The sequence below is a fragment of the Nomascus leucogenys genome, chromosome 19 (assembly GCF_006542625.1).
Source record: "Nomascus leucogenys isolate Asia chromosome 19, Asia_NLE_v1, whole genome shotgun sequence".
Lineage (NCBI taxonomy): Eukaryota > Metazoa > Chordata > Mammalia > Primates > Hylobatidae > Nomascus > Nomascus leucogenys.
In genome coordinates, this window is record NC_044399.1 from 59,955,390 (window position 1) to 59,977,048 (window position 21,659).

The following is a 21,659-nucleotide window of genomic DNA, read 5'->3' on the forward strand; positions in this document are numbered from 1 at the left end:
GTCAAACCATTCTCTAAAATGTTATAGCAACCATTGTACTAATTGCTCTCGTATCAGAAATGTATCCTGACTATAATCCCAACACTTTGGTAGGCTGAGGCAGGCAGGTCACTTGAGCCTAGAGATTGAGAACAGCCTGGGCAACATAATGAGACCCCTTGTCTACAAAAAATACAAAAATTAGCCAGGCATAGTGGAATGCATCTGTAGTCCCAACTACTCGGGAGGCTGAGGTGAGAGAATAACCTTAGCCCAGAGAGGTCAGGGCTGCAGTGAGCTGTGATGGCGCCACTGCTCTCCAGCCTGGGTTGACAGACAAAAAATTAGCTGGGCGTAGTGATGGGCACCTGTAATCCTAGCTACTTCGGAGGCTGAGGCAGGAGAATCATTTGAATGCAGGAGGTGGAGGTTGCAGCGAGCTGAGATTGTGCCACTGCACACCAGCCTGGGCAACAGTGCAAGACTCCATCTCAAAAAAAAAAAAAAAAAAAAAAAAAGAAAGAACTAATAATATTCATTCATGTTTACAACTTATATAGGAAGAAAATGAGGCCAAAAGTAAAGTCTTCAATATGGCCTCTTAAATATATTAACTTTCATTATTAATAGGCTAATATTTCAAAAGGGAGTCCAATATTCATCATTTACAAGGCTCAGAATTCACTTACCTGGTATGTCCTAAAGATTCTCGCCATATTGGTAGCATCACAACTGGTTTAACTGCACACTCCAAAATGGCTAAAGCCAATGCAAATTCTCTGGGTTTGCTACACATCTAAACTGCCTTGATCCAATTTGCCCTATATTTCAGAAGAAATGAAAGAAATTATTTCACTAGGTTGATCTAAATTAAAAGCACAATAGTTGTAACTTTGGTCTCCATCTGATTCCAGGGATAAAGACTCTGACTCCTAGAAATCCTCCGAATAGTGGTGTTGGTTCAGTAAGTTAGAAGTACACTCATGCCTCTAACATCCCGTCTGCTGACCACATTGACTTCATTCAACTCATTGGTAATGATGTTTTCAAGTGCACATCTACAACAATCATTTTATAAACATTTAGTATATTTACAGCAATAAATTAACCTTAGTTTCCTTTACCTACGTGATGCCCAGTTGGGATGAAGAAAGGATGAAGGGATGTTGTTTTCTAATTGGGTGATAGTCAGTCTCAGAGTAGATATGGCAAGAACTTTGGACCCATGGACAGAACCGTTCCATTTGAACTCTCCTGCTGGAGTCAGACGGAATTTATGTGCAAGATGCCTTCTCTTATCATGATCTTCTCTGTGCTGGTGCTTATTCAAAGCAAATGAATTGGTGGAGTACTGATTGTGGTAGACGCGATACTTCCCTTCTTGACCCAATTTAAAATAATTGTTGATATTTCCTTTCGTGACCACTTCCTTTTTGGTGCTCAACCGTGAAATTTCTCCTTGAGAGTTAACTACCAGTACCTGACCAAAAAAATAAAAAGACTGCATTATTTATGTCAATCAAAGATATAAATTGTATCCAATCAACTGTCTTTCAATAATTAAAATTAATCATTCAAAGAAAGTTAAGATAAATCTTATGACAGAACTTTTGAAGTCTAAAAGCTAAGTTAAAAGCTAAAGCTAATTGTTTACAATTAAATAACCAAGATATGCCTGCAGAAAGAAAACTAACACATATTAAGTACCTATTACATGTCAGATACTATTATTCACTGCTTTCATGTATTAATACTTCAAATATACCCATGAAACCATACATATAAATTACTCACCTACCATTTTTTCAAGTTTATAACAAGTTTTTCAAGTGTATACTTAAGGGAAAAAGAAGGGCATCGCATGTACTCCCCCCAAAAAATATATTCCTAAAAACACCCTTTTGGGTCCTTTTATCATTCCAGCTATAGTGTAAGACCCCACGGATACTTCAAAATAGTATTTTCAAACAGTTGATCCCAACTCTTTAGTGACTATGAAATAAATAGTGGGTCTTATTCAGCTTTTTAAAAAATAAAATGTAATGCAGCCAGGCACAGTGGCTCATGCCTGTAATCCCAGCACTTTGGGAGGCCAAGGCAGGCGGATCATGAGGTCAGTAGATTGAGACCACCCTGGCCAACGTGGTGAGACCTCATCTCTACTAAAAATACAGAACAATTAGCTGGGCATAGTGGCGTGTGCCTGTAGTCCCAGCTACTCGGGAGGCTGAGGCAGGAGAATCACTTGAACGAGGGAGGCGGAGGTTGTAGTGAACCGAGATCGCACCACTGCACTCTAGCCTGGCAACAGACCGAGACTCCGTCTCAAAAAAAAAATGTAATGCAATAGGCTAGCACAGAAAATATCAGAGTGCTTCCCACATAACAAGGTAAAACAGTATTTCAGAAAGCTTTTGAATATGTATATTGGGCTGCTATGAAAAAATGTGTATGTGATGGAGGGTCAGAGTCAAAAAGAAGTATGAAAGCCACTACTTTTAAGCAATTGCTGTGATGTTAAGAACATCATTTATTCTTACATATCTACACTGCAAATAATTCTTGAATCTGGGAGACACAGTTGGGGCCATGTCCTGTCACCATGGCTAGCTGAAGGGCAGAGATACCGAGTCCTAGCTCTGATCCCATGATCTGATTCATGATCAGAGCTGGGATGCCATGCTGTCCTATCTACAGTACTCTGCTATCAATGGGTAAGCCTTGTCCTTTAGTTGCAGGTTCACCTGAAGTGATCACAGCTAGAACTGAGCAGTGAATCATCTATAATTATTTAATAAACCATAAAACCCAAAATAGCCTACTCATATGTATAAAGAAGGCTTTAATTCTTCAGAATTATATGTAGAATAAAACTGATCATGTAGTAAGAAAGTGTATCAGCCATTTATAGCATTTATATGCCTTGGCTGAAATTTGGGTATGCAGCTATACTTATAAAGCCTAATGTTTTTAATCTTGTTACCTACTACAGCTTTGGAAATAGAGAAAATACAATTCAAAAATAGGTCTACAAATTTCTACAAATTTCCAGCCCCTATTTATCACATGTTCTCCAGGACAGAAACTGAGTCTCCCTTTACCCATCCTGGCCTGGCCCAGAGCTACACATCCAGAGGCAGGACTGGGGGACCTGGGGGTGACCGCGCAGGGTCCTGGGCCTCAGGCCTCAGTAGGCTTTGGGGAACCGTGCCTAGCTCAGTCCTCTGAGATTCTGATGGAAGTGGTTTGGACTGGGGCCTGGGGAAAGTGTCTAATTTTAAAGCTCCTCGGGTGATTTGACTGCTGCCAAGGTGAGGTGCCATGGCTCAGTGTATTTTTTTTTTTTAATTTTTTGTATGGAGTCTCACTCTGTCACCCAGGCTGGAATGCAGTGGCTCAATCTCAGCTCACTGCAATCTCCACCTCCCAGGCTCAAGTGATTCTCCTGCCTCAGCCTCCTGTGTAGCTGGGATTACAGGTGCCTGCCACCACACCTGGCTAATTTTTGTATTTTTAGTAGAGACAGGGTTTCACCATGTTGGCCAGGCTGGCCTCAGACTCCTGACCTCAAGTGATCCTCCTGCCTTGGCCTCCCAAAGTGCTGGGATTACAGGGATAAGCAGCCCGGCTGACTCAGTGTAATCTTATTGCATGGATGTGGGGTGAGATTCCAAATGTAACGGTTTCAGGTGAGACCCTCTTCTTGGGCTTGGGGCAGAAGCTTCCATTGATTCAGAGGGAAAAAGAGTGGAGCCGGAGTCCGGAGACCTGGACTCTCGTCTAGACTCTACTTCAGCTTCTCGCCGAGCAGCTGCTTGAATTTCTGGGCCTCAGTTTCTTCATCTGTAGAACAGAGCTGTCAACCCTACCCCGTCACAGGGCTGGTTCTATGAAAGAACCAAGCGGGCCCTGGGTTCCCACACCCATGGGGATTGGGGGAAAGCAGGCCTGCACTTCTGCTTTTCTGACTTCGGGTTTCAATTGGGTGCCCTCAGCTCTGGACTCCGTCCCCAGCCTCTGGGTGACCTCATGGGGCTGCCTGCCTGGCCTGCTCCTCCAGGGCGGGGTGGGAGCTGGGGTGGGGCCTCCGCAGGGCTCACACCGCCTGTGCTCTAAGTAAGGTTGGCAGAGACCCAGCAGGGCCACTGGGGCCAGGAGGGATCAGAAATGATTCACAAGGGGCCAGGCGCATTGGCCTGTAATCCCAGCACTTTGAGAGGCCGAGGCAGGAGGATCACTTGAGGTCAGGAGTTTCAGACCAGCCTGGCCAACATAGTGAAACCCAGTCTCTACTAAAAATACAAAAATTAGCTGGGCGTGGTGGTATGCACCTGTAGTCCCAGCAACTGGGGAGGCTGAGGCAGGAGAATTGCTTGAATCTGGGAGGCGGAGGTTGCAGTGAGCCAAGATGGCACCACTGCACTCCAGCCTGGGCAACAGAGCGAGACTCCATCCCCCACAAAAAAAAGAAATGGTCCATAAGGGAACCTCCCAGCCAGCGAAGGCTGTAGGGATGAGCCAGGCTAGGGAGGTAGGAAAATGAGACCAAGGAGTGGTCACCTTCTGCCCACCCCCTCAAACGTATCTGTGTTTGCACCCACCATTCCTTCCCCCTCCCCCAGGAGAAGGCACAGGGGCCTGCCGTCCAAGCTAACCTCCCCAGCCCAGGCCTGAAGGACCCCATAGCTGCCTCCCACTTGCTCAGAAGTGGCCTCACCTAAAATTTCCAACCCTTCCCTTCTGACTACCTTTGTGCCTTTCTCATTTCAACAAACTCAAGGCCTCTTCATCTTTTTTTTTTCTTTTTTTTTAAGACAAGGTCTTGCTCTGTCACTCAGGCTGGAGGGCAATGGCACGATCACGGTTCACTGCAGCTTTGACTTCTTGGACTCAAGCAATTCTTCTGCCGCAGTCTCCCAAGTAGCTGGCACTACGGGCCCACACCACCATACCTGGCTAATTTTTTTTTTGTAGAGACAGGGTCTCACTATGTTGCCCATGCTGGTCTTGAACTCCTGGGCTCAAGAAATCCTCCCACCTCAGCCTCCCAAAGTGCTAGGATTACAGGCGTGAGCCACTACACCCAGCTGGTCTCTCCATCTTAAAAAGAAAATGTTGGCCAGGTGCGGTGGCTCATGCCTGTAATCCCAACACTTTAGGAGGCTGAGGCAGGTGGATCGCTTGAGGTCAGGAGTTCAAGGCCAGCCTGGCCAACATGGTGAAACCCTGTCTCTGCTAATTTTATATATATATATATATATATATATATATATATATATATAAAATTAGCAGGGCGTGGTGGCGGGTGCCTGTAGTCCCATCTGCTTGGGAGGCTGAGCCAGGAGAACCACTTGAACCCCGGAGGTGGAGGTTGCAGTGTGCAGAGATCACACCATTGCTCTCCAGTCTGGGCGAAAGAGAGACTCCATCTCAAAAAAAAAAAAAAAAAAAGTTTGTTCCCTGGACCCAGCATCCCCTTTTAACAACTAAATCCTTTTTCCCTTCCTCCTTTTCGAGCCAATTTCTCTGTGCCCTCACTTAGACAACCAGCTCACTGCTCAGAGGCCTTCCACCACTTCCTTGATGACAGATCTGGTCCTTGTTAAGCGCGTCCACGTGAAGAGACCACCAAACAGGCTTTGAGTGAGCAACAAGGCTGTTTATTTACATCTGGGTGCGGATGGGCTGAGTCCGAAAAGAGAGACAGCGAAGGGGGATAGGATAGGGGCAGCTTTACAGGACTTGGGTAGGCAGTGGAAAGGTACAAGTTAAAGGCGGTCATCTATTGATAGCAGGGGAGGGGGTCACAAGGTGCTCGGCGGGGAGCTCCTGAGACTCACTGTCCAGGAGGAGATTGTCACAAGGTCAATTGATGAGTTGGGGCAGGGCAGGAACAATGCAAGGAGCTGGCTGTTTTACTCCTTTTTGCGGGTTTTTTTTTTTTTTGGCTGCTCCAGACTTTGTGGCTCCTGCAGGCCATTTGGATGTATACGGGCAGGTCATAGGGGTTACAAGGACCTTGCTCTGGCTTAGAGGCCTGATAGTCTTCCTCTGGCCTGACTTCTCTCCAGCGTTTGCTCTTTAAAATCCTCTCCTTCTTGGGCTTCCCTGGGCCAGGCCTCCTGGTTTTCCTTCTTTTTCTCTGCTACTGCTCAGCAGTTGGGCCCCAGGCTCCACCTCCTCTGCCACGGCCTCATGCTTGGTGTCTCACCTGGCTTCTCACTCCACCACCTTGGGAGAGCCCCACCAGCTGTAGATCAACAACTCGCAGCACAGTCTCCAGGCTTACACAGCCCACTGCCATTTGGATGTCCTTTGTACATGTCGAAAGCTGTGTGCCCCAAATCAAATTTGTCCTCTCCCTCCTCCCTCCCCAATCTCAGCATCTGAGTGACATCTACTTCTGTCACCCAAGGTAGAATCATCCTTGCCTCCTGCTGGCTTTGCCTCATCTGTCACTGAGCCCTGTTGATCCCATCAGCCTAAACCTTGCAGACCTGCCTACCAGTTCTCACGTAACACCAGGGTCAGAAGAACATGAAAACACTGCTGCAAGGAAGCAAACAGACACCTTGCAGGCAGGGCAATGAGTCAATGTCCAGGCAGAAGGAAAGGGCGGGGCTCTTCAAGGGAGATTGAAGAGATAGCCAGATACTAGGCATGGCCTTGGATGGGATCCTGAACCAAACAAACCAGCTGTGAGAGAGATATTTTAGGATAAGGTGGAAATCTGACGATGGCTTAGGTCATAGATGACATTAAGGAACTATAGTTAATTTTGTCAGATATAATAATGGTAGGGTGTTTACGGAGAAAGACATCACTTTTCAGAGCTGCATGCTGAAGTTTTCAGGGGTGAAATATGATGCCTAGAATTTATAATTCATCAGCAATAAATAAATAAATATAAATAAACATGGCAAATATTGTTGTTTCTCTTTTCTCTTTTTTTTTCCTAGTAGAGCAGCCAGCAAGGAGCAAGTGTTGTTAAATCTAGGCAATAGGTAATTGTATTCGTTTTTTAAAAATATTATTTTTGGCTTGGTGTGGTGGCTCACACCTGTAATCCCAGCACCTTGGGAGGCAGAGGTAGGTGGATCACTTGAGATCAGGAAGTTCGAGACCAGCCTGGCCAACATGGTGAAACCCTATCTCTACTAAAAATACAAAAATTAGCCAGGCATGGTGGCACCCGCCTGTAATTCCAGCTACTCAGGAGGCTGAGACATGAGAATCACTTGAACCTAGTAGGCGGAGATTGCAGTGAGATGAGATTGTGCCACAGCCCTCCAGCCTGGGTGACACAGCAAGATTCTGTCTCAAAAAAAAAAAAAAAAAAAAAAAATTCTTTTTTCTTTTCCGCATGTTGGACATTTTCTTTTTTTTTAAGTTTTAAATTTATTTACTTATTTTTAATATAGAGGCGGGGTCTCACTGTGTTGTTCAGGCTGGTCTCGAACTCCTGACTTCAAACAATCCTCCTGCCTCGGCCTCCCAAAGTGCTAGGATTACAGGTGTGAGCCTCCAGGCCCAGCCTAATTGGACATTTTCATAATAAAAATAAAATTAAAAAAAATTCCTCAAACCTTTTTACTATTCTCCATCCTTACTGTCACTACCATATAATCCTGTGCTCTCGGCTACTTGGAAGGACAAGGTGGGAGGACTGCTTGAGCCCAGGAGGTTGAGGCTGCAGTGAGCCGTGATTGCACCACTGCACTCCAGCCTGGGTGACAGAGTGAGACCCTGTCTCGAAAAAGAAAAGAAGAAAAAGTTGTTCATTATTTCTCACCTGGAAACAGACTTGCCCTTCCAGCTCCCCCTGCTCCCGAATTGTTACAGACAAAGTAGTTCCTCTCCCTTTCAGACACAGCTCTGGAGCTGGGATTCTGGGAATAAGGCCACTTAAACACTCTGTGTTTTCCCTCTGCTCCCAACTGTGACCTGGTACTACTGCCTGAGTCAAGCAGAGGCTGCGGCAGTGGGTGGGTGGGACCTGGCTGCCACAGGTGAGAGGCTATGTCTGAGGTGGTTGCTCCCAGGGGAACCCTGGGGCAAGCTGGCCCATCATGGGACCCCAGGGAGAAGGCAGAGTGGCTCTTGTACCCTCGTGTCCAGGAGCTGAGGCAGGGCAAACAAGTGGGCCAGGTAGTCTCTACCCGTAAGGCCAGGGCACCAAGGAGATAGGGAGAATTCCTGCTGGTGTTTTGACATCACGGATGTCTCATGCCCACAGGCCCACTGGCAGAGACCAACATCCCTTCTCCACTCTAGGGCCCCCCACCAAGTGGGGTACTCCTGCAGCTCGACCCCAGCTCTGGGGAGCAAAGACATATAAGCTCATTCTGTGACAGCTTAGCAGGGAGAACAGACAGAACCACCAAACCAGCTGCTGCCACCAGACCCCAGCATAGCCGGGACCCAGGATGCACTAAAGATGCCATCACAGGTCATGGGGAAAGACAAACTTGTCAGTGAAAGGTCACAGGACAACTGGCTGCCCATCCAGAGATAAAAAAATAAATAAACACGTTTATAAATAAGGGAGGGTCCACATCTCATTCTGTCCATCCATATTAACCTTCAAAGGATTAGAGATTTAAATTTTTAAAAATGAAGTCATAAAAATAATCAAAAAAGAAAACAAAATCCAATGCGCTGTATGTATATATATAAAAGCCTATATATTTTATATATATGTCTCTTTATATATATGACTTCAATATGCTGTATGTATATATATAAATATATATATATATATAATATGCTGTGTGTGTGTATATATATAAGACTTCAATATGTTGTATGTGTCTGTGTGTGTATATATATATATATATAAGACTTTGTAATAAAGACTTAAAACATAAAAGCCATAAAATAAACGAGTGATACATTTGACTACATAAGTGTGTTTTAAGAAAACTTGTGTGGCAAAATAATGCTATTAGCAGAGTCAAAAGACAAGCTTAGGGTGACGGAGGGAATTACGACTCATGTAATAATAGACAAAGGGCTATTTTCCCTAGTATAGAAAAAGCTACTAGAACTCAATAAGAAAAAAACCTAACAACCCAATACGCAAACAGGCAAAGGATATAAACAGACCATTCACAGAAAGAAAAAAAAAGGTCAGGGGGACAAACAGCCCTTAAATATATGAAAAGATACTCTTATTGGAAAGAAAAATGCAAATTTAAAGTACCTTAAGATAATACATATTATGGTCAGATTGGCAGAAAACAAAAGTTTGACAACAGTCAGTTGGCAAGGCTGTGGGGAATAAGACACCCTCATTTGTATTGGTGAGGTCAGATTGGTATATGCCTCATGGGATATACCCATCAAATATCTATTATTTACCTTTTGACCCCAAAATTCCACTTTTGGAATTTTTCCAACATCTACCCATACATATAGAAAAGAGTATATAAAGAGTATTCATTATGACATTGTTGTAATAGCAAAAAATGGGAAACATTCCGAGTACCTGTCAACAGGAGACTGGTAAAATGGATTATTTGTAGTTGTAGGGAAACAGACAGAACCTCTCTAGGTATAATCTCCAAGATACATTGTCAAAGGAATAAATAAAACAAAAAGTAAGCAAGCTTGTTTTTTAAAAAATCTTGTTTTACACACAGGACGGTGTGTACAAGGTACTACCTTTGCTTAAGAGAGAGAGAGAAAATTAAGTAATCAGATACGTAGTTATACTAGTTTGTACTCAAACTCTGGAAGAATGAAGAAAGAATGAAGGAAAGGGGTGACTTTTGAGTTGATGGAGAACACAGCAGGGAAACAGGGTACATGTGAGATTTTTACTATAGACTTTAAAATATTGCTTTGATTAAAAAAACCTGTAAATATATTACCCAGTAAAATAAATTCAAGGCTATTGGCAAAATAGAGGGGCTGCAGAATGCAATTACAACTTGAATACAAACTCTTAAGGAGACTCGAATCAAGCAGAGTTTTTTAAAAGGACTGATTTTTAGAACTTAAAATATGTCACTGTATTAGTTGAAGGGGAAGAAATTCACTCTTGAGATTCAAATTTGCAGCCTGGAAGGTCAAAAAGAAATATCAAACCTCAGAGCAAAAGTACACCAAGATTGAAATAAAGAGGCCAAAGATAAACTGGAGGGGACCCAGTCAGGAGCACTCACATGCAAAGGAAAGAAAAGGTAAAAGAAATAATAATCAAGCAACAGGCCGGGCACGGTGGCTCACACCTGTAATCCCAGAACTTTGGGAGGCTGAGGCAGGCGGATCGTTTGAGCCCAGAAATTTAAGATCAGCCTGGGCAACATGGCGAAACTTTGTCTCTCAAAAAAATACAAAAAAAGTTAGCTGGGCCTGGTGGCATGCGCCTGTATTCCCAGCTTCTCAGGAGGCTGAGGTGGGAGGATCACTTGAACCCAGACGGTGGAGGCTGCAGTGAGCGGTGATTGTGCCACAGCACTCCAGCCTGGGTGGCAGAATAAGACCCTGTCTCAATAAATAAACAAGCAAACAAACAATAATCAAATCAAGCAACAAATAGATGTTCCTAAGCTGAAAAAAGACCAGAGTCTACAGAGTGACAGGTTCTGTGAGCTCCAGATGAGGGTGCTGAGAAAAGAATCCCCATCGAGGCATGTGCTAAAGAATACTTGTTTGATTAGGAACCCCAGAGAAAAGACAGCTGCCAATAATGAAATGGAAAGTGTAACAGGGGAAGAAAAAGGAAATTGATAACCAGAGGGAAGAAAAACACAAGATAAACCAATAAATGTAAAATAAGCCAAAGGTAATTAAGTACAGTAGATCAATTGTTAAATGAAATGTGAACAGATTGAATTCTCCCACTAAAAGACAAAGAGTTAGCTTGGGTTTAAAAATACAGTGATACGCTGGGCGCATTGGCTCACACCTGTAATCCCAGTACTTTGGGAGGGTGAGGCAGGTGGATCACTTGAGGTCAGGAGTTTGAGACCAGCCTGACCAATGTGGTAAAACCCTGTCTCTACTAAAAATACAAAAATTAGTTGGGTGTGGTGGCGTGTGCCTGTAACCCCAGTTAATCAGGAGGTTGAGGCAGGAGAATCACTTGAACCTGGGAGGCGGAGGTTGCAGTGAGCCGAGATCGCACCACTGCACACCAGCCTGGGTGACAGAGCAAGACTCCATCTCAAAAAACAAACAAACAAACAAAAAATGAAGACAACAAAAATACAGTGGTGACAGGCAACATGAAGAAACCTCGTCTCTACAAAAAATACCAAAAAAAAAAAAAATTAGCTGGGCATGGTGGCACATAGGCCTGTGGTCCCAGGTTCTCGGGGTGCTGAGGCAGGGGCCTCAGCCAGGGAGGTTGAAGCTGCAGGGAGCCATGATCACAGCACTGCACTCCAGCCTGGGCAAAAGAGGGAGACCCTGTCTCAAACAAAACAAAACAGTGATTTGACAGATACAAGAAATTAGTAGTTTTAAAAAAATGATAATAGTAGAAAATAAAAGAATGCCAAGCAAGTGCAAAAAAAAATAAAATAAAATAAGGAGTGGTCATATGAACAACAGAAGGGCGAAATTTAAGGTTAAGCACTATAATAGGATAAAGAAGGACACCACGTAATAATAGAAAAGCACAATTTGTAATGACACAACAGAACACTTGAAATCTGCATGCTCCCGACAGCATCATAGTTAAATACAAAAAGCAAAAACTAGTTAAAGCACCAGAAGAGCTTTATAGAGAAAATTTGAGTGGAAGGTTTAACATAACACATCTCTATCAGAATTAGAGTAAAAGACCCCTGCCCCCAAGCAAAGGATACAAAGGGAATGAAAGTTTGAATAATATAATCAACAAACTTGATTTGATGCAGATAGGACCTTATATCTCTTAAATAGAAAATATGCATTTTTCCAGCCAGGCGTGGTGGCTCACACCTGTAATCCCAGTACTTTGGAAGGCTGAGGCAGGTAGATCACTTGAGGTCGGGAGTTCCAGACCAGCCTGGCCAACATGGCAAAATCCCCTCTCTACTAAAAATATAAAAATTAGCTGGGCATGGTGGCGCACACCTGTAATCCCAGCTACTCGGGAGGCTGAGGTAGGAGAATCACTTGAACCCGGGAGGTGGAGGTTTCAGTGCCAAGACTGCACCACTGCACTCCAGCCTGGGTGACAGAGTAAGACTCCATCTCAAAATAAAAAAATAAATAAATAAAATAAGGAAATATGCATTTTTCTTATATGTCTATGAAAAACTTAGAAAAATCATTTACTTGGTCACAAAGAAATTCATAATAAATTTTAAAAGTGGAGATTTTACACATCTGGAGAAAATGAATGCTTTCCTAGTAAAGTATAAAATGGCCAAAATTAACTAGAAGGTGAGTAGAAACTTAAATAAACTAATTACCACTGATGAGAAAAAAAATCTGCCACTGAAAAAGGCACCAGGTCCAGAGGGTTTCACGAGAGGGAACTGTAGAAACCTTTTGAATTCATCTTTGCCAACACCTTCCTCTTCCAGGAAGCACTCCTGGATTTCCCTCTTGCCAACAAGATTCTGGGAGGATGGCTCCTCCAACATGCCCCCCACAGCTCTTTGCAGATGCATCATGTCATATCATATCATATCTGCCATACCATAACTGCCACGCCATACCATATCATAATTGGATCTGCTGTTCAATTTCTCCTGGACAGTAAGCTACCTGAGGGCAGGAACCATCCTTTATTTTTCATTGCTCCCTAGTGCCCAGTACAGCAGCTGACATTCACTGACTAGGTGAATATGGTAAGTGAAAAAGCGGAAGGCACAATCGTCATTACACTGTGATGTCTCAATGGGAACGGCCCAAGACATACACATAAGAAGGCAGAATAAATGGGAAGAAACCAACATGCTAACAGTCATTCGAGATTTCCTCCTATTATTCAAATATTTGTAATGGAGTTAAGCTATTTTTATAGGGAGGGAATAGTAATTTACACATTTAACTGGGCCAACGAGGAGAAAGGAAAGGGGAGGTTGGGAGGATTCTGCAGGCAGGCCCTTCTGCTACCTCTGCTTCCTCTCTCTGGCCCAGCCCCTAGACAGACACGGAGGCCTGGACAGGGGCCCCTGCCCCACTCCCTTCATGCCTCACAGGGGACCCCCAGCCAGGAGAAGGCAAAGAGGCAGAGTGGGCACCCACAGGGGCCTCAGCTGGACAGAAGGGTCCTGCGGGGCTCACCTGGCAACAGCTCTGCAAGTTCCCTCAACACCAGAATCCTTCTGCAATCTGGAAACAGCTTCCCAAATTTTAGCAAGAGCGCCTGTGCCCCTATGCCCCTGTGCCCCAGAGCCCTAGTCCTGGCAGCCCTATTTCCCCCTCAATATGAACCAACAGCCGCTGACCTCTCACTCCCTGGCACAGATCCAGCTCCGAATCTCCCTAACATTCAGGCATGGAGCCCCGATCACATCCCTGGTCAGCAGCTACCCCCTGGTCATGATCATGGACTTTCCCATTTCCCAGGGCCTGGCACCGATGCCCACCCTTCCCTGTACTGGACACGGTCAGCTCTAAGAAGGGCGGAGAAAACAGGTCTGTGGGAGCTAAGCTATGAGGACGCAAACGCCTAAGAATGATATAATGGACTTTGGGGACTTGGGAGTGGGGGAAGTGTGGGAGGGGGGTGAGGGACAAAAGACTACACATTGGGTACAGTGCACACCACTCGGGTGACGGCTGCACCAAAATCTCAGAAATCGCCACTAAAGAACAAACACCACCTGCTCCCCACAACTATTAAAATAAAATAAATATAAAAAAATAGGTCTAGAGTGAGGTCAACTACTGAGGCCTGGGAAGGAGGTGAGGGGGCAGGTGAGGCCCATCTCAGGCCCCTGGGGCTGAAGGGAGCCAGGAACTAAGGAGGTGAGAACCAGGCGCAGGCTCCAGGGAGGCCCCCAGAGACCATGTGGCCTGCAGGGGAGTAGGGGGGGGTGGTGCAGGGAGATCCCTGGGGGGACAGCAATGTGGGGTGAGGGTGGGAGGGGGACCCAAGAAGCTGCTCTCTCCTAAGTCAGGTCCTAGGCACGCAGAGGGGCTCCTGGGACAGCCTGGGGCTGCAGGTGAGTCCCTGGGAGGGAGACAGCTGAGGCGGCTGCCCCAGCTGGGGGGTGAGGGTGAGGGTTGTGGGAGGAGGGAGTTACAGGCAAGGGGCTAGCTGGAGTCCCCTCAATTTGGCCTCAGCTTCCTGCTGTTACCTACGCCCCTTGCCAAAGGCCCCCTGGCTGGCCCCAAGAGGGGACAGGAGGGTCTGTCCCGAGGCCAGTTTCTTTCTTTCAATCACAGCGGCCTCGGAGTTTGTCCTAGGAAGTGGGTACTGGGCCTGGATCCAGAGAGGAGGGGCCTCCTGGGTTGCTTGTATAAGAAGGTGCAGCGGCCCGGCTGGAACTTCCCTCCCAGCGGCCAATGCCCCAGCAGCAGGGGCGGGGTCCAGGCCAGCTCCACCCACCTGGGCCTTCCCACCTCTGGGTGGGGATGGTGACTGCACCCTGAGATCCCAGAGCCAAGACCACAGCCACAGGAAGAGTCTCAGAGGCCCCTTTATTGCATCGCCTTTGGCCTGGCTTCCCAGGGCTCCCTGAGTGGCCTCTTTGGGGGAGGGGAGGAGTCATCCCTGCTTACCTCTCCCTGTCTCCCTCTCTCCCCTCTCAGAAGGGTTTGCTTCTGCCCTCTCCTGGGCAGCAAGAGAACAGGAGATGTCCCTCTCCTGGGACATCATCAGCTCTCCCACCACAGGGCTGGGCATACAGGATGCTCAGAAGAAGGAGCGCTTGATTGCCTTCGGCTTGTACTGTTCTTGCCGAGGGGAACAGGGTGGCCAACCCTAAAGGCCACCTGGCTGAAACTGAACCTGCTGGCCAGGGTGGGGCTTGGAGTCAGGGGGCCTGGAACTGTCCTGGACACAGCCACTTCCTGGCTGTGTGACCTTTGTCCTGTCACTAAACCTCTCTGAACCTCTGTTTGTACTCAGGGCAAATGGAGGTGCCTATGCCTGCCTTCCAAGCTGCTGGGAGCTTAACCCTGGGTACAAGCCTTTGAGCAAGAACCCACAGGATTCTTAGCCCCTTTGGGACTGCATCTTACCACACTTTGTCCCCAGTGTCCAGCACATTGACCAGCCCACACCAAGTGCTCAACATGTGCGATTAGAGTGCATGGGGAGTGACAAGGCTGTAAAACACCATCCATAGCAGGAGCTCCTCTGTTCTGGGGGTCCCTGGCCCTGCCGGGTAGCCTGCCCTAAGCCCTGAGCTGCCGCCTGACAGACGGGGGTCCCTACACAATCCCCAGTGCCCCCATGCCATGCCATCCCCACATCCTGCCCCCTCTGTTCTGCACTCACTTTTTTCCGAGATCCCTTCTCAGCAACGACCTCCTCCCCATCTTCAGCCTCCCCATCTCCTGCCCACCCACCGGAACCTGGGGACGTTTCCATCTATGACCTACACCCCCTCTGACCACACTGTGTCTCTCTCTCTCCTTCTGCCTGTTGTCTACATGCTCAATTCTCACCCTCACTTCATTCCACCACTGCCCTCTGCCTTCAGCACCCCCCTGACCAGCTGAGCTTCTAGTGACCACTTCAGATAAGTGTTATATGGCCTTTCTCTCACGTGACCTTCCTGTGCGTCCTTCTTCTAGACATTCCTTGTCCTCTGAGCCAGCACCCTCATGTTTCTCTTCCCTTTGTCTGGCACCTAAATCCAGGCAGGCCCCATCTTTCTCCACCCCGCTCCTCTCCAAGTCCCCCCACCCCCACTCAGTAAGCAGCACCACTGTCTGCCCACGAGTGCCAGCTGGGAATCTAGAACTCAACCCGATTTCCCTCCCACCTCCCTCGGCCCCCAGACCCTGCCCATCCACCTCCCAAACCTCTGTTACCACCACGTGCCCACGAGACCACCAAGAGCTTCGGCCATTCTTGAAGCCCTGGCCACAGGGATTTTTTTCTCAATCCCACTCCTGTCTCTGCTAAAAGCCTCACAGCAGCTGCAGGATAACGCGCACATTCCTGGCAAGGACCCATGAGGCCCTGCCTGGGTGGGCACCCACTCCCAATCTTACGCTCCGCTCCTGAGCCCCAGCCCCATGTCTTCTCTTGCTGGCCTCCTATCCAAGAGGGTGGGTGGCTGTGCCTCAGTCCTCTCTAGATCCGAAGGCTCACCAAGGCTTGGCAGGTATTCAGCTAGTTCATGCCTAATGAACAAGTGAATGGGCCTGGAGGATCATGGTGGGGAAATGCCACCTGGGACAACTAAGGGCAGGGGTGGGGTTCCCTTGGGGGGGCAGGACCAACTCCCTACCCTGGACTTTGTTGGGGGTGGAGCACCAGGGAGACCCACAGCTGCCTCTTGAATAAAGCTCCGTGGCATTATTGCACTCATTGCACAGGGGAGGAAACTGAACCGGAGATGCAAAGTGACTTGTGGTGGCCACACAGCGAACTAGGGCCACAAGTGGAGCCAAGGAGCAGCTTGTCTCTGGCCAATGTCCTGGTTACCCCCGGGTAAGTCCCCTGTCCTCATCACCTGTCCTCCTCCCCCCATATGCCACTGCAACTGGGAACCTGCTGGGAGCTGGAGGAAGGATGGGCAGAGGGGCCACCTGGCAGGCGCCCTGGCAGCCGGGGTGATCTGTCTTCTCAGGAGATGTCAGGACCTGGGCAGTCTCCTTCCTCTTTGGTCCTGGGGCCTGGGGTGATGGCCCTTGGGCAGACCTACAGAGGCCTGGCTCATAGGTAAGGGGCTGCCGCACCTCCGCCCTTTTCAACACACACTCTCTATGCACTCTGACTGAGCCAGACCCTGGGCCAGATGCGAGGTTCAAAGAGCAAGACCATTCCCCCACCTCCAGGGGCTCCGCTCAGACGGGCAGGCACCCTCCCACCGTCACCAGGACAGAGAATGTGGAGAGGCCGCGAAGTGCGCCACCGGGAGCCTGCGCAGGAAACAGAGGGGCGCCGGGGGGTGTGGGGTGGGACAGCGCTGGCATCCAGCCACCCATCCCAGAGAAGCTGCCTGGCCCGCTGGCAGGGGCGCGAAACAGGAACCAGCCACGGTCTCCAGCCCCGCCCGCCGGGTGCCGTTTTCCACCCTGGCCACAAGGCGGCGGGCTGCCGCTGCAGGAGCGGGAGTGAAGGTGGCGCAGACCCAGAGAAAGCCAAACGAGGATGACCCAGTCTGGGTGGACCCCCTGCTGCTGCCAAGCGCTTCGAAGCCTTACTTCGTTTAAGGCTCACAACCCTAATCCTTAGGTATTGTGCTTACACCAGAGGACGCTGGGCCTGGGGGAGCGTCCTCGCGTGTAAGTTAAGTGGCTGTCGGCAGCTGGCAGGTGACCCAGCAAAGTCCAGTTCCCCTTTCCCTAGTCTCAAAACCTGAGCTCTGCATTGTAACGAGACGGGCGGAGGGAACACCCAGCAGCGGGCCTGCGGAGGTGTGTCTCCTTCGTCTGGGCATTCCGGACTCAGTCCTGGCACATGCTGGGCATCAATGTTCATGGTAATGACATCAGGCACAGCGAAAGAAATCAGAGGCTCCCAAGGTTCAGAGGTCATCTGTCCATCCCCTCCCTTTGTGCTAACGAACAAACCGAGACCCTGAGAGAGGAAGAGAACTGACTCAAGATCATCACACGGCCGGTGGCAGATGGCAGAACGGTTCTAAGCATCCTTTTTTCCCCCTCGAGCTGCCCCTCCCTGAAAAGTTCCTAACGTTCAAAATGTCAGAGTCGCCCAGAGTGTTCTGAGGATGCAAGAGTGTTTGTAAAACGTGCTCTATTTTCGATTTCCCAGATTAACACAACTGGATTCTGAAGAGGGGAAAAAACAACCTCACTTAACACGTCTTTCCGAAACAAATCCATCAGGAGTTCTTTAAAAAAAAAAAAAAAAAAAAAAAAAAAAAAGGAACTGAAATGCTAGAAGCACCCTCAAAGGGAAGCAGACGCCTGACTTTCACATCCACCCTCTCATCTGACCCCAGGCTCCTTGAGCTGGCGGCAGGCCCGCAATCTCCCGTTCCGTGCCCAGATGCACTTCGGAATATAGAACAGCTGGGACTTGGAAAGATAATATGTGGCACCCACCTGCTGTAGGTTACATAACCTCCCAGCAGGGCTTGGGGCAGCAGCCGGGCATCAAGCTCATTTGCATTTCTGCAGCAAAACATGAATATTCACACAAGTGCGATAAATAAAGACCATCAACAGCCTCACATCAGTTCAAGCGCAATTTTGCCACCAATTTGATTACGAAAAACCTTTCGGGCTTCCAGGGAGCTTTGGAGCCTGGGAATTGCAGATGAGGGATGGGGGCCTGCACTGTTTCGCGGTTGGGGAGAGGGAGCTCATCCGAAGTCTTCCGACAGAGGTGGGGGTCGTGCCCGACGCTGAGCCGAGCGGGTTTCCTCCGCCCAGGCTCCCCGCGGGCGCGGTCCTCAACGAGCCTCCCTTGCTCCGCGCCCGGGGTCGTACCTTCTTCACGATCTCCTGCCGCGGCGGGCCGCGCACCTACTGGATGGCCTCTTAGACGTTCTCTGAGTCGCTGTGCACCAGGGGCAGCAGGCACACCCAGGAGCCCGCTACGCTGCAGGCCTTGGAGCTGCCGCTGCTTCCGAGGTAGCCGGCGGGAGGCGAGACGGCGGCGCGCGTCAGGTTGTCCAGGGACCGCGCGGGCCGCACGGGCGCCGTGGGCCGCAGGCACAGGCAGGCGGGCAGGCCGGGCGCCAGGCTGCCGCGCTGGCTTGCGGTGCCGCGCCTCGGGGCTCCGCGGGGGGGCCGTTGGGGCCCGCTGCCGCCGCCGCGCTCACGAACCGGTAGTCGTAGGCGAGCGGCTCAGGGGCTGCGGGTCCCGAGGGGGGACCTGGCGGCGCGTCAGTGGCAGGGTTGCCCAGTGCAGGCAGCTCGCGCACGTACTGCGCGGGCAGGTAGAAGGGGCGGCCGCCGGGCTTGCGCCGCACGTGTCACCAGTGCTCAGTGCTCGGTGCTGCGTCGCAGCGGCCCTTGGCGCTCATTGGGCCGGATGGCCACGCGGCGCCCGTCCTTGCCGGTGTACTGGAAGGGGTGCTCCGCCAGTACGTACACGCTCTCCTCCACATCCGCCGCCGTCGCGGCCGCAGCGTTTTCCTGCAGGCAACAAGGAGTAGGGCCGCGGAAGTCAAGACCACCGAGCCTGGAATAGCCCAGCACTCGAGGACAGACTTGGGTTCGAGTCCCGATGCTGCACTTGCCGTTCGCCTTCGGGCCTCAGTTTTCCCATTTCTAAAATGGGGACTTGCATAAAATCACATCTAAGGCTTCCATTCTTACACTAACATCTAAGGCTTCCATTCTTACACTCAGTGCTGGAATTAGGACAACCCTTTCATTCCGTGGGGTTGATTATAAGATTTGAGCCTCGCTTCAGTCCTGCGGTGGGGAGATTGTGGGTAGTCTTGGTCCAAATCGACTGCGAGGGAAACCTTGGCTTTAAAACGAGGGGGGATTACCTGCTCTGAGGTCGACACCACGCTTGCTTGATAGTTGACCGAGCCTCAGTTTTCCCGTCAGTCAAGTGGGAAGAGCAGCCCATTTCCTGCCGCTCCCCGGGCCCTGTCCCGCCTGGACGCCTCCCGCCCGCAGAGAATCCGCAGAGGGTCCCGTAGCACCGCCTCCCTCCGGGAGCCTGCGGCCCGGCCCCGGGGTCAGGGTTGGGATTCGGGCTCTGCAGACGCCCCGGCGAACAGCTCTACCTGGAGGCTGTCCCTGCCCCGCTTAGTCCAAGGGCCTTGGTGTGGGGGCCTCCGCTGTCAAGGCGGGGGAACCGGTTCTCTCGGTTTCTCTCTCCTTCCCCAGAGGCTTCAACGCAGACGTGAGCCCGAGCCGGGCCCGCCCCCGCCCCCTGCCCTCCGGTTCTCACGCCGCCCCCTGAGAAAGGCTGCCCACCTGCCCTGTGACCCCTGCAGTGTCCCTACGAGAGTGGCCCCTGGAGAATGCACTCTGAGCCAGTGACTATCCGTGCGGAGTCCCAGAGCAGGGGCCCCCAAAGCTCTCCGGAGTGGTCACAAGCCCCGCTCCCGCCCCGGCTCGGTGTGTCAGGGATGGGGGAGAGCCTAACTAAATCTGCCGGCGCCCCTCCACCAAAGCCCTGAGTCGGTGGTCTTCCCCGGAAGTACATGGCCCCTCCAAGCTCCTACACTGACCACATCTCCTCCTGCCTCCTAAGGTGACCCGGGCCAAGGGCCAGGAGACCGCCGCTTGCCGAGGCTGAGGGACCGAAGGAGCAGGGTCCAACCGGGACTCCCGTAGGGCTCCTTCGCCACTTTGTCAAGCGTTCCTCGACGAGGAAAGGGTGTACACTGAGTCACTAAGCACACTGGGCCCCGGCGGCGGGGTCATCGAGCTGCCCAGAGCCAACAAACCCCAAGGTGGACACTGCCCCGGCGCCCCTTCCCCCTGGACCCCGCAGCGCACTCACGTCGGCTGGGCGGGCCTCAGGGAGCCCAAGGGCCGGATGGGCGGAGCCGGCAGGTTAGTCCCCTACCATCGCCCTGGGCGGGGAGATTGCGCGGCATCGGAGCTGGCAACGGCAGCGAATAGGGACAGGGACGCTCAGGGGTGCTGTCACCCATACCCAAAGCAGCTGTGTCTGAGTGGGGCGAGGAGGAGCCTGAATGCCTCTGCTGGGGACCTTGGGGGGCATTGGGACGAGGCCCAGAGCAGAAGGCCGGGGCCGGAGCCAGGAAGGCTGCGTCTGAAGGGGCGCTGGCTGGTCGCTAGCCGAGCCCAAGAAGGGTGGGCCTCCCCTGCCCCGCCTTCCGCCCTCCCTTCTTCCCCGGGGATTTGCTGTCCCGGAGTCCCTGCGTCCCTCCCGCCCGCGGCTCTGGGAATGCCAGGCTGGGGCTGGTTGTCTAGTGCGGGCATTCCCGTTCGCTGGGAGGTCATTTGCACCCTGAATCACCCACTGCGAGCCCTTCCAAACGGATTGCAGACCTGTCCGCTCCGGGCCCACCTCCCCAACCAGGGCCTTTCCCGGCGCAACCCGGCCGGGCCTGGAAAAACTCCGAGCGGGATTCCCAGCGCAGGGACGCCCACCGGAGCGCAGTGTCTCGGGCTGGATAAGGAGGGGACCCGGCCACAGCTCCTTCGCCGACCTGCGGGAACACAGAGAAGGGGAGGGATTGGTGGGGGCCGAGGGGATCCCTGGAGCGCGAGAGCGCACCCGTCGCCAGGAGGTCCCCTGCGTCCACCGCCCAGGCGACGCAAGCTACAGCGGCGTCAACGCCTGGGTCGGCGCTAGGGTCCTGGGCCTGCTCCCCTCCCGCCTCCAGATGGAGGGCAGCCCTTCGCCTACCTTCTCCTCCCCGTGGGATGCGGCCTGCGCAGCTCCCGCCCCAGCACCGAGACAAGGGGAGAAGGCGCGCGGAGCTCCCGGGTGCGGACCCGCCACCTGCCGCACCCTTCCCTCCCCCACCCTGCCCCTTTCCCCACCCCCACCCCACCTCCCACCTCTACTCCCCCTCGGCGGCCCACTGCCTGCCCGGGCACCTCGGGGCGTCCGCTCGCCGACCTCGTCTCCACTTGTCCCGGCAGGCGCGCGTGGGATCGGCGTTCCGCGCTCTCTCCTCGACCGCGCGGCTCCGGCGCTGCCAGGT

The 21,659-nt window shown here is 50.9% G+C and overlaps 2 pseudogenes across 2 annotated transcripts in view; both read right to left on the reverse strand.

Moving 5' to 3' along the window:
• Window positions 1–18,586, reverse strand: part of LOC100602612 — a 33,617-nt pseudogene extending 15,031 nt beyond the window's left edge. Inside the window, exons 1-3 of the transcript XR_121499.4 lie at window positions 18,502–18,586; window positions 1,104–1,459; window positions 669–800 (exon numbers count right to left, since the gene is read on the reverse strand). The product of XR_121499.4 is annotated as an importin subunit alpha-1-like (transcript). The remainder of the gene's footprint in view (window positions 1–668; window positions 801–1,103; window positions 1,460–18,501) is intronic.
• LOC101176274 lies at window positions 18,245–20,182 on the reverse strand (annotated as a pseudogene). Its single transcript, XR_004026986.1, has 3 exons — window positions 19,980–20,182; window positions 19,363–19,387; window positions 18,245–19,152 (listed from the first exon to the last, which is right to left on the reverse strand). The product of XR_004026986.1 is annotated as a rho GTPase-activating protein 27-like (transcript).
• Window positions 20,183–21,659: the final 1,477 nt, after the last annotated feature.